Source organism: Vidua macroura, chromosome 22 (genome assembly GCF_024509145.1).
Source record: "Vidua macroura isolate BioBank_ID:100142 chromosome 22, ASM2450914v1, whole genome shotgun sequence".
Lineage (NCBI taxonomy): Eukaryota > Metazoa > Chordata > Aves > Passeriformes > Viduidae > Vidua > Vidua macroura.
Window position 1 is genome coordinate 2,663,117 of NC_071592.1, and position 17,493 is coordinate 2,680,609.

The following is a 17,493-nucleotide window of genomic DNA, read 5'->3' on the forward strand; positions in this document are numbered from 1 at the left end:
CTTGGGTCTCCTTGGGTCAAGTACTGCGGAGAGGTCACTCCAGGTGAGGGCAGGAGGGGTAGTTGACAAGCAGGAATGTCTGCTGGTGTCTGCCTTAGCAGGAACCTGCCTTTAGAGACCTGCTCAGGCCTCTGGGCTGCTCTGCGGTGCCTCTCATTGCCTCTGGAGTTCTCTTGTTTGCACTGGGGTGTTTAAGAGGAAGAGGAAAAAAAATGTGACAAAAAAAAAAAAAAGTCAAGAAGGAAACATTTTAACATGCTTTGGAGGCCAATGAGTGTCTTCGGATTTTTTTTGGATGAGAAGAAAAGATACCTTTTTTGACACAGTATGCTGTAAGAACCATTTCATGTATTTTATTGTATCTGTATGGCGTCTGGCTGGTGGTTAAGGTGTGAATGTGTGTGGCAAGGGCCTCGCTTTGGCCTTTCATGACCGAGCAGTCCTGGCACAGCAGCGAAGCTGGGGCTGGGATAGAGCAGTGATGCTTCTGGGGGCTTGAGCTCACCAATTTTAGGCTCCAGGTGTGGGCAGGAGAGAGACTGAGTGTGCTTCTCACTTAAACCCAGGCCTTTTTGTGACTGCACAGTCCAAAGGGCTCTGGGACAGCTCAGACTTGTGTACAAGCTGTGTTTACAGCTGTTCACAGACTATTCAATCCTGGCAATTAATTCTGTAGTTTGTACTAGCAGAATTTTCTCTTTTGCAGTGCATGAATGATTCTTGAGTTGCAGGATGTTTTTCTCTGTAGCAGGCGAGGCAGTGACAGTAAAAAGGCATTTTGGTGGATTTGTGAGGATTTTGTTACGTACTTCAGTCCATATGTCTTGTGGCAGTTGCATGATATCAAAAAGAACGACAGGATTTTCATCCCAAGGAGCAGCTGAGTGATGCACGGAAAGGAAAAACACGAGAACAGGGAATTTAATTTACTTGTTAGTAAAACAAAATACTTTCCATTATTGAATTGGAGCAGGCAAATAAAAAAATGTCTCATTTCCTTTTGCTCTCAGTCATGTCAGGAGGATGTTTCTGTTTGGTGTTCCATTAATGTTTTGGATCAAAAGGCTTTTAATGTCAGGTGAGGAGCTGTCTCCACAACCCTCGGATTTCTGGGATGGCTGGGGGAATGTGGGGAGACTGGATCTCTTCTTGTCGCTATTTTTCACCTCTGGCCTGAAGCAGCCCCAGTTCTGGGGTACAAAGGGTCGTGGTTCCGCCAGAAGAGAAGCTTTGGGGTGACCTCATTATGGCCTGCCAGGACCTGAAGGAGCCTACAGGGGAGATGGAGACAGACTATTTTAAAAGGCCTGGAGTGACAGGACAAGGGGGAATGGTGTCAGACTCAGAGTAGGGCTAGATTGGTTGTTAGGGCAAAATTATTCCCTGTGAGGATGGTGACAGGGTGCCCAGAGAAGCTGTGGCTGCCCCTGGATCCCTGGAAGTGTCCAAGGCTGGAGCACCCTGGGGTAGTAGAAGATGTCCCTGCCCATGGCAGGGGGATGGGAATGAGATGGGATTTCAGGTCTCTCCCAGCCCAAACCATTCTGGGATTCTCTGATGATTCTCTGATTTATTCCCTGGCTGAACCTTTCAGCAGAACCCCAGGCGTGGTGGTGGTGTTTGTTCCAATCTCTGCCCTTCCTTTTCATCCCCAGCACTGTGCAGGATTTGGAGAGGCTGGGTTTTGATCACTCTTGTTCCTGCAGAGCGTTCCCCTTTCCCTTCAGGCCCAGGGAGTCTCTGTGTTGCCTCTTTCAATCTGCCTCTAGAGCTTAGAATGTAAAGCAGGTGCAATATAAATAATGTTGATGCTTCCACTGTCATTAGCTCTACGTGCTATAAATCATCTGACATGTTCAGTTCTCTTTGTGTTTGTCAGTCACCTTCCTTGGTGGGATTGAGATGGGAATTGCCTTAAACCAGGAAAACCCAGCTTGCATCCATGCCAGATGGTATTAGGAATATAATAGGGTAGCTTGGGCCTGGATTTTTCTCCATATTAGCTTTACATATTTGCATTTTGCATATATAGAGCTGCCTAAATCCACAGTACAGACAGCAGATATTTCCTTTGGTATCCCTGCAGTTTAAGGTAGCAATGATTTGACAGCTGTCACATTTCCCTTGTGCAGGTTGCACTTGTCTCATCCTTGACATATTTTTATATCTCTTGATGATGTCATGATTACCATTAAATATATAAATTAGGAGTGCATGAATGGCCATTTCTAATGCTGTTCTGGAGCCAGGATGGTAAATGATGTTTTTATTAAGTCCCCTCCTTTTTTTTTTTTTTTTTTTTTTTTCCTTCTTCTTTTATTTTTGTTCTCTTCCCCAGGAAAGTTGAATGGATTTTAGAATCTGGCACTGCTGAAACACAGCCAGGCCAGTTCATATCTGAGTGTGTCTGGGCTCATTCTCTCTGTGGACTAATCCTTAACCCAGTTAGTTTTGGTGGTGGTTGTGCTCAGATTCTGTTATCAGAACTCCCAAAGCAGCATCGATTTCTGGTGTCTTTTTCTTCAAGTGCCTTCAGTCTGGAGGGAAATGAGTGCCTGGGGAGTGGGGGAATACCAGGCATTAAACAAAAAGGGCAGAGCAGATGTTAAGGCTCCTGAGAGCCTGTTCTGAGTTGGTGGAGGAGCTCCTGACACCCATCAGCATTTGGGGGAGCACCTAAAGGGTGCAGGCAGACAAAAAATTATCTCCTAAAGAGCACTTGGGGCTTAAAAACACATCAGCAAAACGTTCTCCAGGGTAGCCGTGGTGCCTTGCACGGCTGCTGATGATTTGAGAGAGTTAAACACTGATTTAACTTCCCCTTCTTTCCCTCAGGATGTTCTTATACTTTGTCAGCTGCTTTTTTTTTTCCATAGTCCTGGTGCCCATTGGACCATATCAAACTCCTCATCTCCAGCCTTATTGCTCTGCTCCTTTATGTTTGTAAACATTTACACCCTCTTAATTTAATCCTCCCTTAGCTATGCTGTGTTTGTTCAGAGGCCTCCTAAGGTGGCATTTATCTTGCTGAGCTTAGTAAGTCTTTGAGGTCCCTGAGCTGCTCATCTGGCTCGACTCGCTCGTTAGTGGAAGGAAATCTGCACATCCAGGGGACCTTTCTTATCCTAAAGGTATCTAAAATCAGTCAGGTGACTGAGCTTCATCCAGCTCTGGATTTAGGTGAGATTTCCCATATCTTTTAACCTGAAAAAAAAAAAAAAATCTATTTTTGTCTCCTGACTGGTGCTGGGTTGGATTTTTTGCTGCTGGATGCTGTTTTTGGCGGGGGGATAGCAGATTTGAGATCCATCTGTGAGCAGCTGAAGGGTGGCAGGCAGCTGGGCAGGGTTTATTGGAGGAGGTTTCCTGTTCCTGCTGGAGTGTGCCCACATTCCCTGCCTCTGGAGCTCTCCTGGCCGGACACTGGCCAGCTCTGGGCGTTGCTGTGTGCTGTGCATGGCCGGGCGAGATAAGGGCTTTATTCTTCCCAAGGCCACGCTGGGGCCAGCCTGAAATGCTGAAATTCGGCCATTTCCAGCCTCTGCTTGGCCACCAAAGGCCGGCCCGAGCTCGGCTGTATCCTGTTATGACACTAAAGAAACATTTGTGTGCCATTAATTTTTTTTCACTCCCGGAGTTAACTGTATTTTTCTTCCTGTCACCGTTCCAAACACACTTCAGGGTTGAGCAATTGCACGGCTGCAGGACTTGCTTTATGTTTCTTTTCTGTTTATTAAAGGCCAATAAAAGAAAGGAGGCTCTTGCTTTTGCAGGACCTCGCTGAGGAGCTGGTGACTCTTCTCTGCAGTTGCTTGCAAATGAGTTTTATTTATAACCGTGCTGTAGTTTCTGTTGCTATGATTGGAAAACAGCAGAGGTAGAATTTACACATAATTACCCTTGAGAAGTTTTAATTGGTGATTTGCTCCTGACTTGGTATTAAAATAGACTCTAATTGTTTCTTATCTGCTTTAGGTGCACTTTCCCTGTCTCTGGCTCTTTGGAAGTCCCTGTGGTAGTTGGGAATTCTTTGTATGGTGGGGGAAAAAGGGTTTTATTTCTTGCAGCAGGGTAAGAACTGCCCAGAAAGTCACACCTTAGTGTTACTGACTAGTTAGATGTCATTATCATGAAGTTTTTTAATTAGTAGCGTTAGTAAAATCCAGTATTTATGGAAAATGGGCTGCAGGATTAAAAAGAATAATAGTCTTTGAGTGGGGCTTTTCATCATTGTGCCTTCGCAGTGTTTGGAAATTAGCAGTGGACAGAGTCTGTGCATAAATTCATGTTTTATTCTGCTGTTCTTGAGGCTGGCAGAAGAGAGGACTGTCTGGGGTGTTTACTGCTGCCTGGGACACAAATGCTACCACTTCACATTGCATAGTTTATTAGGGCTTTTACTGGAGACAGGAGCTGAGGTGAGCTTGATTTTCTAGTTTTGAGTAGAGCTGTGGGCGTTGTGATTATTTGGGTGGAGGCAGGAATGATACTTCATCTGTGAGCCCAATTGTATAATTCTCCCTGTGCACAGAACTCCTGTTAGTGGCATTTTAACATTTCAAATGGAAAGGATACCGGGATGTTGGCTCCTTCTATTTTAGATTTTGAAAATTCTGGTCCACATGTACAGCAATTTAGCAGAAAAAAAAGAAAAAAAAATTACTCAGTGCTGTCCTAGCTTGAGAAGGAAAGTGCAGCTTGCCCCTGGAGCAGGAGTTTGCTGAGGTCACTGGTGGGATTTGTGGGTGTTCACTGGTGTCCTTTGACTTCCATGAGCTGTGTGGGAGGAGAGCTCCTTGGTCCTGGAGGGTGACAGCAGTGAGCACAGTCGTCCTGCTGGAAATCAAAGAGCCCTCTGTTCACTCCCACAACTGGTCTGGACCTTGTTGTACAAGTGATGATTTTGTAGAAGTAATGGTTCGTGTAGAAGTGGTGTTTTATTGTAGAAGTGGTGGTTTAGGCACTGGAGATTTCAGCAGTTCATCCTAAGGCTGCAGAGAGCAGTGGTGGATTTGCCTGGGGAAGGGGGTGCACACACCTGTGCCAGTTATTTTCTCTATCTCATGGCTGGACACCAGGATTATTTGGTCATTTCCTGCAGTGGGGGTCTCCCAGTGAATTTGTGTCTAAACAATTTGAGTAGCTTCAGTGACAGCTTCTGGTTTCCCAAGAAGCTTTGGAGTATAACCAACAGGAATTTTGATGTTAACTGTTTCTATGCCATTTTTCCTGTGGTATTTTGAGCAGTAAAGGATACTCTCGTGGTTAAAATTCTCCCCCCTACCTGGGCAGGCCTGTGCTGTGGTTTGCAGTCGTGCAGAGTGTCTCAGAGAGGAGCAGTGTTTGCTTTGGTCTGGAGACTGAATTCTGCACTCCTCCTCGAGGTGGTCCTTGGGGTCACCAGGGAGATACCTTGGCTGTGCTGCTTGAAAGATAAGCTCAGCCTCTTGCCTTGAGCCTTTATCTTCCAGGTTTCTCCCTGAATACCTCTTCCTTCCCTCTGAAAATTAGCAGTTGGAGATTTATTAATGAATCCCATTTGTATTATCCTTGAGCTTCTAGTGGATGAGTTGCTGTAAAAGTGCTTCTTGTAGCATTCCAGATATTCCTCTGCCTAAGCACTCCCCCTGATATTTTATCTGCTTTGAGATAAGCAGATTTTCCTGTGTAAGAGATGTCAATAGCACTAAGAGAAAATAGATTTAAATGCATATTTTCAGGTAGGTGATGCTGTGCTCTGTGGCCCTGCTCTGGATAATTATTAGGTTTAAAGAATAAAAGTCTTAGCTCATGTCTCAGCTTGATTAAAATAAAGGTCAGGAGCCTGGATGTTGGTAATATCTCAACATCAGAAGAGAGGGCTTAAAATAAGGACAGGAGAAGCAGCAGCAAGGGAATTAGTAAAATGAAAAGGGATGTAAAACGTGCAGTGTTTGATTAGGAATGCAAAAGGGATAAAATACAAGACAGGATACATACAAAATAGTAACAGCACACTTAGAAAAATACAGGAAGAAGCTACGTTTACTCATTTTTCTTTGAAAAGAAAACATGTAAAAATAAATACATTAAAATGACAGGAAAAAACAGCGTCCTTATGTTTCAAATGTAAGCATAAGTATAAATAGTAAAAGCCAAACAAACAGCGTTCAGCCTGTGACATTCACAAATCGTCTGGATGTTTTGTTATCACCCTGCATCCTTTCCTTGAGGATTTTCAGTGTTGTGTCTGTTTGACTCCTGAGGCCCATGGGCAGGAACCCTTTCTTGCAGCCTGATGGTAAATAAGAAGCATTGCTGTTTACATTTGTTGGCAAACACTTCAATGTGTTCCTGTGGGGTTATTTTAAGCTGTGTTTTGACAACGCTGAAAGGTCTGGGCTGGGATGTTCGGTGGCAAAAGTGTTTCATGGAATTGCTGTGGCGCTGGGAAAGCAGATGAGAGGTGGGAAAGATCACAGCACAGGTTTCTGTACTTGGAATAATTCTGGTGTGATGTGGGTATTGTCCTGTCCGTCCCTGGGATGCTGTCAGCTGTCCTGGCAGGAGGGGCATGGTCACAAGTGGCACTGGGGCTCAGTTCTTCCAAAAAATAAACCTTTTATGGGCAGGGAGCAGAGTGGGGTAAAAGTTAAACCGTGTGAATTAAGCAGCAGGGCCTCTCTTGGTGCTACAGAGAAGTTGAAATGTTCAACACCTAAGAGAGAATCTCCATGTTCTGGCAGCTCTTGGTTGCTCTCAGTTGGCACAAGGACTGTGGCTGCAAGGGCAAAACTCAAACTGGTTTTACTCCTGAGCTCCTGAAATGTGTTTTGGAAATTTTCAGGGGTATTGGTGGGAATCTGAGTTTTATTCAGGTGCTGTTCCTTATTGAATGTGTGAGTAGCAGCACGATTGACTCTTGTTTGTGTGAGAAGCTGCTCCTGAATTTATTTGCAGGCAGTGAATCCTGGTTTGTGGTATCACGTGCAGTCCTGGGTGACTTCCCCAGTGGAATCAGTAACCTAAGAAGAGTTCAACACTCTTTTCTAGAGTGAACTGCAGTGCTGGAGAGGGGCTGGAAAACTTGGGTGGGACCTGGATTGACCTGAGCAAGCATTTCCCAGCGTGGAGGAAAAGCCCCGTGTGTTTAATAAAGCGCCAGACTGATGTGAGACAGGCGAAGGACTGGGAGTCCACCACTCCCATAAACATACAAGCTTCAACCTGCAGGCTCACCTGAAGCATCTGATGGCTGCTTGGAAGTCTTTTTTAGCCTGTTATGATAGTGGCTGTTGGTGCAGCTTCTTGGCAGCACTTCAGACGAGGCGTCTCCTCTCGGTGCTCCGTGCCACAGAGGCACCGCTGCCTTTCTGCTGTGCCCAGATGCAAAAGAGGGCTCTGCCCAGATCAAAGCTGCCAAAAAGTGATGGAAAACGTGGAAAGGGAGAGAATTAAAGGAGGGAAGCCACAACGAGCCAGCGGAGAAAGGAAATAGGAAAAAGCTGCAGTGCAAGACAGGAGAAATCAATAGGAAGTGAGTGAGAGGGAGAGAAATGGGAGAGCTGGTGGCAGCTGCCAGATAGGAGAGAGGTTTCCTGCCTGCCCCGTGCTCTGGAGCACATGGCAGCCCCCAGGGCCAGGAGCTGCTGCTGGAGGGCAGAAAGGCCTGAGAAGGCAGGGCTGCAGCTCGGTGTGCTGGGCAGGGCTGGAGGGGCACCTTCAGAGCCTGGGAGTGCCTGTGTGCCTCTTGAGGAGGCTGCTCTGGGTGACAGCAGGTCCCATGTGGCAGTGTTTGAGCTGTGTCCTGATAATTCCTGTCCTTCTGGGAAGTGCCTTTCAAAGCTGGTGCTCACCAGCAAGAGCACAACGTTGTTTTGTTGTTTTCTGCTCTCTGTCGATAGGAATTTCCCTCCCCCACCCCGCTTTTGAAAAATTATGATTATTATGATGTCCTAAATGAGGCAGTGGTGTCCTAAATGAGGCAGTGACCTCAGCCAAAAGCGAGCTGCTGTTCTGGGGATTTAAAGGAGGGATTTTCCCTGCTGCTGCAGACTCTATCCTGACCGAGGCAGCAGCACCAGCTCTGGCAAATACCCAGTGGGAACTGCAGTAGAGGAGAGCGAATTTATATCACGTGGACATCCTAAATGTAAGGATGGGGGGGAATCCTCGTGTGCCAAGGATAAAAGAGACCTCCTGGTGCTGAGGTGCAGCTCTCCAGCTGGCAGCCTGTTCCTGCAGCCCGTCGGGAGGCACCAGCCGCTGGGCTGTGGTTTGCCCTGCGGTCCGGGCGGCGGAAGCGGTTCCTGCGGGCGCAGATCTGATCTGGGCAAACCCAACACCCTCGGTGGCTCTGCTGGGGAAGCTGCTCTGGGCGTCCTGCAGAGCCCTCTGCAGCTGTTGTGGGGTTTGCTTTGGTGGCAGGATGTGTTAAAGGCTGGAGGGTGCCCAAAGGAGCACCTGTGCAGGTGCTGCTCTGCCCTGAACTGTCAGCAAATATCTTGCAATAGTTTGGAAATGATCTAAAAAAGTAGAACTCTCTAGATCGTTACTCCCTAGAAATATCTAGATTATCTATCTGATCTCTAGATACTTCAGTGCTGGGTGATTTGGTGTTAAGAGTTTGATAATGCTGGGAGTTGGTGAATATTGTTTGCCAAGCACAGCAGCCCCTTTGAGTACAGCTGAAAGGCCCAAGTTTTACACTCAGGTCACTCACGTTATGGAAATTGCTGTGAGAATGAAATAGTGAAGGAAAAAGGGGAGAAAAAAAAACCCCCAAAAAAAAAGGCCAGCACACGTTTCTTGCAGTCTGGAAAGATGCAGGAATGTTGGTGCTGGCTGTAAATGCTGCAGTGGTGTTTACTTTGGATGTTAACCAGTGCAACTTCAGCCGAATGTATGGCACAGCAAAGCCTGACCTCCTCTGCCTTGCCCTTTCAGCAGCTCACTGCCAGCTCTCACACTCCCCAGTGCCACTCCAGCAGTGCTTTTTGCTGGCTGCACCTGCTCACCCCATGCCTTGGCCTCCCTTCTGTCCCTGGGGCACCTGGCCCTGGTAATCCAGGCACAACCCCGGGCTCAGGGCAGGAAAACTCTTCTTTCCTGGCAGGGTGGGTGGCACTGCCTGGCTGGGGGGTCAGGAGGAGGGGACAGCCCCTGGGTGCTGCCCGGGCGTTCTGGAGGAGGCTCTTCCCTCTGCCACAAGCAGAGAATTAAACTGAGCTGGGAGGGGGAGAAGAAACAGCTTTGCAGCAGTTTTGGGCGGCCTGGAAAACTCTAAATCCTCTCGCTGGAATTCATCCAGATGGAAAAAAAACCTGTCCCTTCCCATTCCCTTTTTTTTTTTTTTTTTTTTAATAATTTTATTTTTTTTTTTTAATTTTTTTAAATTTATATCTGTTTTTTATAATCATCCTGGCCCTGCAGTTCCTAGAAGTAGCTCAGCAACTCAGAATCTGCTGAAAATTTTTGCTCCATCTGTCACTCTCCACATCCAGAGAAAATGGCTCCTTCAGATCTCCAAATTGATTCCTGGAATACTGATGGGATTTGATCAGCAAAGGTCTCAAAAAACTTCAAGTTTACACTTGAAATAAATTGGTTTCTCTGTTTTTTTTTTTTTTGTTTTTTTTTTTTTTTTTTAATTGGGGAATTTGGCTGTGTTCTGGCCCTGGTAATCCAGGCACAATCCCTGGGAATATACATATAATTCCCCCCCAGATATATTCCCCCCAAATAAATGTTGATGTAGAGAGTGTATATAGGGCATTAGAGTTTTCCTTTTTTTTTTTTTTTTTTTTTTTTTTTTTTTTTTTTTTTTTAATTAAATGCCTTTTAGATCAAAAAGCTTGCCCCAAAAGAGCATTTCAAAGAAAGAGAAAAATAACAAAGAACATGCAAATAATGAGGTGGGGTTATTTTTCTTTTTGTTAAATAAAATAGGTAGTTTGTAATTGTGGGGATGAGCACAAAGGGACTCTGGACACTTCAAACAAGGACTATGATTTGTTTATTTAAATTGTAAATTTCAATGTGAAATCTCTTCATCTTCTCCTCCGAGTTGTATTTGGATCACTTTGCCGTGGCAGTAAATTAGAATAAATATCAAATAGAATTAGAATAAATATCAAATCCAAGGAGGAGCTGTATGGCAGTGAGGAGCCCTCTCAAACATGTGGGATTTTAGGGAATTCTCTCTCAGTTGTGCTGGATCTGTTTCCCAATTCCATGAAAATGTGCAGGAAGAAATTTGCCCAGCAGCGAATGAATTTTGTCCTGCAGGATCAGGAGCTCTCCCCCTCTCCCTCTGCTCCATCACGTGGAGATGTTTGCTTTAGATTAAAAACCCTTCTCTGGCATCCTGGTGGTTTCCCTGCTGCAGCAAGGGAGGAGCTGAGAGAAAACTGCATTTCCCTTTGCTTCAATGCACCCAGCCCTGGCATTCTGCTGGTGACCTGGACATTTTTACATTTACGGGTTTCTTGCACACGTGGTAGCTTGGACCATCTCAATTCCTTAAGCTCAGCTGTTGGTTCTGGTGCTAACACAACATTTTGTTGGTCCTGGGAGATGTGGACAACTGATGGGTGGTGAATGCATCTGGCTGATGCAGGGGAAATTGGAAAGGAAGGGCTGCTTGGGCATTTCGAGTTTGCCAGGACACCAGGAAACTTGTGGTTTCTTTCAGGCCTGGGTGACTCTGATCTAGCTGATAACAGCCAGCATAATTCAACTTTCTGTGGCTGAGCTGTGTGCATGCTCTGCTTAAACAGATTATTACACTTGCTGTTGTCTATTTGATGATCAAATATTACCTTGAAAGCAGTCACTGGGTTAAAATTTGCCTGATTTCTGCCCTGCTGAGGAGCAGGAAGTGTTGCCCTGATTTTTAAAAGTGTTAAGTTTTCTTTTATAGTATTTTTTGGAGGTTTTAAAATTCTTATAAAACTTCTTTAGCCTTCTGATAACGTTTATATATTTTTACTGGAGTTCTCATGCACTGTCCATGTAAATAATGATTGTTTTGCATTCTTCTTTGTGGGAGGAGAGAATTGATGGACTGTTGGTTTGACCAGTGTGGTTGGAGAGGTGGCAATTCCATCCTCCAATCCACGGTCACTTTTAGAATTCTGTATATTGCGAGGTCAGAAATAAAATTTGCTCTTTTTCTCTCTTGAACTCACCAAGCTTCTGTGAGCTCATTTCGTGTCCAACAGCGACAAGGAAGCACCTCATGTCCTGCACAGTACAAATGGATTCTGAGTAAATAATAAAATATTCAGGTGAATCAGCTGCCAGGCCTCTCGGAGGAGGTGCAGTGAGCTGTGTGCACGTTCCTGCTCTGGAATCTCAAACCAGGGGCAGATGCAGGAGTTAAACAATAAAATTGGAGTTAAACAATAAAACTTCCTGGCAAGGTTTGGAACCTTCCTTTCCTCCCCGTGTGTGCCTTTGGTGCTGGGCTTTAGGGAAAGGGGAGTTGGAGAGCCCTGGAAAAGGCTGTGGGTTATTGGCTGGAGGACAGAGTCAGAAATAAAGTGAATTTTGGGGGATACAAACTGGTGTTTGGCTCATTAACATTACCTGGAAACACTGGCAACTCTAAATTTGTGTGTTCTTTGTTGCACTGAAGCAGTGGGAACATGAAAGTGTGTTTTAATGCATTTAAAAAAAAGGATTTCTGCCTTTTCAGAGTACAGGTATTGCTGCCTTGCATTTTTTAGTTGGGTTTTTCTTCCCTGCCTTTTGAATTTGGGACTAGAAGGCTGCAGGTGTGGGATAGAATAATGATAAAGCCAGTCCCGACTTGCTTCTGGGGTCAACATTTTGATGCTGATCCTGTCCTTGAGTCTGTTTATGTTTTGTACTGTAAAACTGGGGTGGGATGAAGTTTATAGTGAATTAAAAAGGACCTGGAAAATTCTTTGGAAAGGAAAAATGAAGCTCTGCTCCTCCTTCCCTGCTTCTTGACAAATAGTGAGCAGTTCATAGAGTTTTATAGGCCTGGAAATATTTATTGCTGACAATTCCCAGCCCTGGAGTGAACCAGAACAGGGCATTGAGTGCTAAATCCATGGAATTGGTCCTGTGTTTTTTATCTCTCTCTGAATTATGACACAGATTTAACAACTGTGGTCAGTTTGCTGTGAATGAAATAGATTTTCTCTTAGCAAATGGAGTTTCCCACTTCTCTCTTTTCAAATTGTCAGCTATAGAATAATTACTTTTTTCTAATTTATGCTGTTTTGGCATAGACTCATGTTTGCATTTAGTGGCTGGCATAAATATTATATTTTAGAGCTGCTCTGGGGGGGGCTTTTTTTTTTGTCAGACTTACTGGAATTGGTTGAACTTAATTCAATGACAGGATAAGCAAAAATTTGTTTAGATAGGCTGTTCTGAAACGTTTAATGCCTTCTAAAATTGTTCATGGTAAAAGATCAAGGAAGGAAACTCCGTGACCTTTTAAGTGCAGCTCCATAGAACTCATTTTCCTATGCCAGAAGTCAGCCCAGACAATGAAACTGAAAGAGGGCTCTCTGTCATAAAGGATCTTTCATGTTTTGCTTTTGCAGATTTATTTTTTTTTTTATCACAGATTTAGCAGACTTCACAGCTGTCTTTTAATCAGTTTCCATATTTGTACCAGAACTTTCTTATTTTAATTACTGTCTGGAGAAACCGTTCAGCTGCTTGTTGTGTGACACAGTAGAAAATGATAATTTTCTGTAATTCTTTTCTTGGCTTAGATCACTCCAGTAATATCTATTAGCAGCAGTTAAAATTTTGTGCTGAAAGTTTTAACGGTTCAGTGTTGTCCTCTTTTTTTTTTTTCTTTTTTTTTTTTTTTTTTTTAAGACTGATTTTTAAAGCTCTTTGCTGAGGGTTAATGCAGGCAGCTGTGCTTCAACCCTGTCATGACTGACTCTAAGCTGGGTTCCCAGTCTAATCCTAACTTGTGCTGATCTGGGCTTTTTGCTCAGGAGTGGGTTTGGTCCAGAGCACAGGATTTGGGTGCTGAATCATCCTAAATAATAAATTGAGCTGTATCTCCAGCAAGAAAGTTGATTTTCCCACCCACTCGCTTGATCAGTTTCTCCCCTGTCAAAATCACGTTTGCTTTTTCCTTTGTGGGTAGTACTTCTGCATCTGATTTAATCTTTTTATTTCTTCTGTGCCAGCTTTAATCTGAATTTTCCCTGGCACGGTGCAGATGCTGTCCCCAGGTTTCACTCAGTGGCTGCTACAGCCCATGATTGTACTTGAAAAATTGAGGGTTTTTCTTAAGGCATTCTCATCTCCATCCTAAAGACATTTGCTTAACTCTTATATAGCAGAATGCTGTGAAAATGGAAAGTTTGCAGGAATTCTGGCCTGTGCATTGCCTTCCCAAATAAGTTGAATGTGCCAAGTATCTGTGGTATTTTCTGTACATCACGAGGTGCCACAGACTTCTGTCACTTATTTTTTAAAAGAGGGGTTCTGGTACTGATGTAAGGCAGAGTGGCTGATCTGAACAGCATTCCCACTTCAGTTGTCGATCTCCTTTTTTACTGCAAAAACAATTTCCTGTTTCTGTCCCTCAGGTTTTTTTTTTTGTTTTCCCAGCTAAGTTGCAGTAATTGAAGGAGCTGAAGTAATGAAGGGTTTGGAAGATGATTGCTTTATCTGCTCTAAGCTGTCCTTACGTTGTCTCCTCTGACTTGCAGAAATTCCTGAGAGGAAGCTGCTGTGTCTTTAACTTCCACTGCCTCTTATGTAACTCAGCATAGTTGGGATACTCAAACGAAATATTAACTCATTTCTTCATCAGGTTGTCTCCTGCTTTCCATAAAACATATAGAATCAGCCAGAAAGAAAATTCCTTCATCCTTTGCTGCTTGTGAGTGGCTGAGAGCAATAAAAGGTTTTGAGACAACACACAGACTCTCTTTTGGTGGAAAAAAAAAGAAAATATAAAATTCCCCATGCTTGATTAAAGTGCAGTTCTGTGCCTCTAACACCTTTATGGCTTTTTGTGGGATGTACTGAGGGGCAGGCTGTGATTTTTGTGCCTGAAAAGACTCAGGTGTTTCTCAGATGTGCCTAAAAGTTGTAGCTCCTTGGGTGGACTCTGAGTCCTTGCTGAAATATGTCAGATTTCTTACATTGATTCTTGTCTGTACTTTTATATTTACACATTCTCTCAAAAAAAACTCCATAGCAGTCTTCTGCTAGTTCCTGTTTATTTAGGGTGGTGTGGGATGGACTTTGTTCCTTGACGTGAAACAGGAGAAATGAACATTCTGAGCCCAAAGAAAAGGGAGAGAACCAGGGTCAGTGCCAATACAAAGCTCTGTGGAGTATTTGGATATTCTGATGGGGGAACTGGGCAGTTGTTCTCTCACTGGTAATTTTTGGGGCTAATAAAAAGTGTTGGCAAGCTTTTTATTTGTTGATGTGATGTGATATAATATTAGGGATTCACTGCTTAAAAGTGTCCATCTCTCCCTCATCCTGGTGGTGCCTGTATGCAATTTTTTGTCAATAACAGGTTTTTTCATCCACACCTGATTGAACTTCCCAAAAGTTCTGAGCGAGGTTTGGTGTCTCCAGCTAAGCTGCAAATGCCACATCGTGGAATCCCAGCCTGGGGTGGTTTGGGGGACCTCAGAGATGATTTTGTCCCACGGACAGGGACACCTTCCACTGTCCCAGATTGCTCCAGCATGGCCTTGGACGCTTCCAGGGGCAGTTCCCACATCCCAAACAGCATCCTGAGAGTTTGGGGAGGTGAAGGCTGAGGATTTCCTGGCAGGGCTCCCCCAGCCCTGCGGGATGGGATGCTGAATCCTCCTGGATCCTTTCCACAGGGGTGGGGACTCCGTTCCTCGGGGAGCGCTCGGCTTCTGCCCTCTGGAGCTCTGGGAAGTTCTGCTTTTCCCAGGCCTGCTCCTTGCTGGGCTAAAGGTCTGGAAATTCTGTGTAAATATTTACCAAAGCCCAGCCTGACCAGCTCAGAGCTGGGACTGAACAAGGAAAGGAGCTTTGTGAGGAGGAGAGAAATCCTTAATCAATACTGGGGACCAGAATTGCTGTTCCTTGAAAAGGATGGAGCACAGAGATTGCAAAATTCTGGAATATTCCGGCTTAGATCTTCTGTGTGATGTTTTAGAAGCACTTAATTTTCATTAATTTTATTATTTTTTATTCTGAATAGGCAAAGACTGCTCTTTAAATAGGGTTGTTACAGCCTGGCCAGAACAGAGCTGGGATTGAACAAGGAAAGGAGCTTTGCAAGGAGGAGAGAATTCCTTAATAAATACGGAATATATGGGACCAGAATTGCTGTTCCTTGAAAAGGATGGAGCACAGAGATTGCAAAATTCTGGGATATTGAGGATTGGAGCTTGTGTGATGTTTTAGAAGCACTTACATAACTTAATTTTCATGCATTTTATTATTCTTTATTCTAAATAGGCAGAGACAACTCTCTAAATAGGTTTGCTCACTACTTATTCCTACTCCATCTTTCCCATGTTCTTAGTAGATATTTCTCTTTTAATTACATACTTTTTCCATATTTTTCCCTGATCTTCCTTTCCTGCTGTTGTCCAGGACTGCAGAAATCCCCGTGGATTTAAAACAGTGATACTCCATTTCCAGTCCTCGCCATTTCTTGGCTATCTCTAATTTCTCCTAAAAACCTGATTGCATCAGACTTTCTTGCTTTTTATGGTCATTTTTTCTCCCCTCCTCCAAATTGTTTTCTTATTGTGTCCTGTGACTGAGCGTGCTGGGGGAAGGAAATCTGGGAAATCAGAGTAGGAAGCAAGATAGAAGCTTCCATTCCTGAATCTTTCTTGTTTTTACACCATTTCCTGGCAGCTGCGTTGGTTTGCACTTGAAAGGGATGTATTGTGTTGCTTTCTCCCAAAACCTGTCGATAAAATAGAAATAAAAATTAATCCTGTAATTTTTTCAGGTTAATTATTTCCATAAGCAAAAAGAAAATTAAAAAAAGAATTGCAGACAACAGTTAAGTCTTCCATGACGGTGCCCTAAAGTCCTTTTTTTTAATACTGAATGTTTTTCCTGATGGACTGAAATTTCATTTGGATTCTTCAAAGTCTGTTTGACTTCTTAGTAACGAAGAGGAGCTGCAATATCCATTTCTGACCGTTTTAAGCTTGTTTTATGGTACAAATACATTTATTTTCCTAAGTGCTCATGCCAGCAACAGAATTGTTATGTTTCAGGGAATTGAAAATGTCCCTTCTGAGTTAAAAGCCTTGAAGCATATTCCTTTTGTATTCCTGGTTCCTCCTCACTGACTTTAATGACTTCAAGTTAAATAGTTTGCATGAAAATTTAAAGTGGATGAATTTGAGGGGTTTTTTTTTTTGCAAGGATATTTAATATATATATATAAAACACAAATGCATATGTCAAAGACATGAATATGTAAAAGACATAAATAAATAGATAAAAAATATGAAATAATATATAATACTCTCTAATGTTTTATGTATTTTTATGGTTGTAAAACAACCTGCAGTTGGTAAGGTGGTAAGGTGGTAAACTGAGGCAGGCAGCTGGGAAATGTGAATTTGCTCTGTACTGTGAAGGAAATGGGAAATATCGATGTTTTAACCAAAATATCCTTTAGTAAATTAAGGTTTATTGGTCTGTCAGATTGTCCCATCTGTGCTTCACTTGATGATGAGGAGCATTAGGGAGAAAAATGTGGAAATGCTTGATTTTGGACTGTAACCCAAGTTTAAAAATACCTCTGTTTTGACACCCTCAGCAGAGGCTGTTTGGTGCATGTGATTCTCACTCAGGCATGAATAATAAACTGGATCTGAAGCCCTGCCCTGGGATTTGCAGCCCCTTTTCCCTGGCTCCCTTAACTCTGTGATTCCACATGGGTTAAAAAAGCCTGATATTGATCATTTTCCCCCTTTGTGCTTCCCAAAGATTGTGACAGGAATGTTCCTGTGCGGATCTGAGCTGATCCTGGCCTGGCTTTCTGCTTCCCTCTGGTTACCATTTTCTTCTGGACAGCTGACATTTTCTGATTTGTGAAATTCCTAGAAAATTGAGGAGCTGGGCAAACGTTTCAAAATAGGAACCAATGAGACCAAGCCCTCTGCTATTTCAAAAATGATAATGCATGCCACTGGGAAAGGGAGAAGCATGGAAAATACAAGTTCTGGCTGGGAAATTATTGCATGGAGCAGGGAGATGGAGGGGTAGGAGTTGATTTCTTTGGCTTCCTGTCTTTTGGGTAATTGCAGCCTTGCTGCAGTTGTGGCTTGGAGATGATGCTTGGTACCAGCATCCGTTGGACAGGCTAAAAAATTTGGTCATGAGAACCGAGGAAATGCAAAAAGATAATAACTCTTATTAATATGTTCAAGTGGTTTGCTGCAGTTCCATTTTTTAATAGGCCTGGTGATTTGGGAAAGGGTGGGGGGAAAAAAAAAAAAGCAGAATTTAATGAGGAGTTGGGTAATTCAAGTCAAA

At 43.7% G+C, this 17,493-nt stretch overlaps 1 protein-coding gene across 4 annotated transcripts in view; it reads left to right on the forward strand.

The window, feature by feature from the left end:
- Positions 1-17,493, forward strand: part of ARHGEF12 (Rho guanine nucleotide exchange factor 12) — a 75,411-nt gene that overhangs the window by 2,761 nt on the left and 55,157 nt on the right. The window lies entirely within an intron of this gene.